Raw genomic sequence first — 884 nt, forward strand, 5'->3', positions numbered from 1 at the left:
TTCCACTTGAAACATCTTCTTCTAATTTCCCTACAGAGTTTATAATGTGAAGACTTGACCGAAGGAAGGTGTCTCGCCTGAACAGGGACTTGAACCCTGGACCCTCAGATTAAAAATCTGATGCTCTACCGAATGAGCATTACACATAAATAAGCAGTAAACCACATATATAAGGACTCTGAATTTAAGTTGCAAACTTGGTAACTTGGTGATAGACACATCACAGTGGGTAACATTACGAAAACTCAGTTTACAACAGACTGGTTACGTGGATTGAGCCTAATCCAGTGAATGCTTGGATTATACCATTGTTTCTATATGATGCTTCCACTTGAAACATCATTTTGAAACTCTCCTACAAAGTTTATAATGTGAAGACTTGACCAAAGGAAGGTATTTCGCCTGAACAGGGACTTGAACCCTGGACCCTCAGATTAAAAGTCTGATGCTCTACCGACTGAGCTACCCAGGCTTCAGAAAGCCTTTCATCTTGAGGTAAAACGCCTCTGCAGTCCAAATCTCAACTTTACACATAAATAAGCAGTTAACCACACGTATAAGGACTCTGAATTTAAGTTGCAAACTTGTTAACGTGGGGAAAACACTACCAGCAAGCCAGTGAGGATAGGGAACTTTCCAAACGCACAATTTATCACATTTGAGAACGGCATTAAGCACACTCTCTGCAAAAACAGAGGGAATGCAGTCAGGGTGCAAACTTAATAATAATAATAATAATAATAATAATACATTTTATTTAAAGGCGCCTTTCTTGGCACTCAAGGACACCGTACACAGTTACACAAATTGAGATTAAAATACATTGAGAATTAATTAATTAATTAACAACAATAAAAATGAAATATAAAAATAAAAACAATACA

At 37.1% G+C, this 884-nt stretch overlaps 1 protein-coding gene and 1 non-coding gene across 3 annotated transcripts in view; both read right to left on the reverse strand.

Moving 5' to 3' along the window:
* Window positions 1-884, reverse strand: part of itpr3 (inositol 1,4,5-trisphosphate receptor, type 3) — a 65,736-nt gene that overhangs the window by 34,257 nt on the left and 30,595 nt on the right. The gene's annotated exons all lie outside the window — the stretch shown is intronic.
* On the reverse strand, window positions 400-472 carry trnak-uuu (transfer RNA lysine (anticodon UUU)). Its single transcript has one exon. It is a non-coding gene; the product is annotated as a tRNA-Lys (tRNA).

The sequence above is a fragment of the Seriola lalandi genome, unplaced genomic scaffold, assembly GCF_002814215.2.
Source record: "Seriola lalandi dorsalis isolate HSWRI2012SDOR001 ecotype SW California unplaced genomic scaffold, Sedor1 jcf7180002054917, whole genome shotgun sequence".
Classification (NCBI taxonomy): domain Eukaryota; kingdom Metazoa; phylum Chordata; class Actinopteri; order Carangiformes; family Carangidae; genus Seriola; species Seriola lalandi.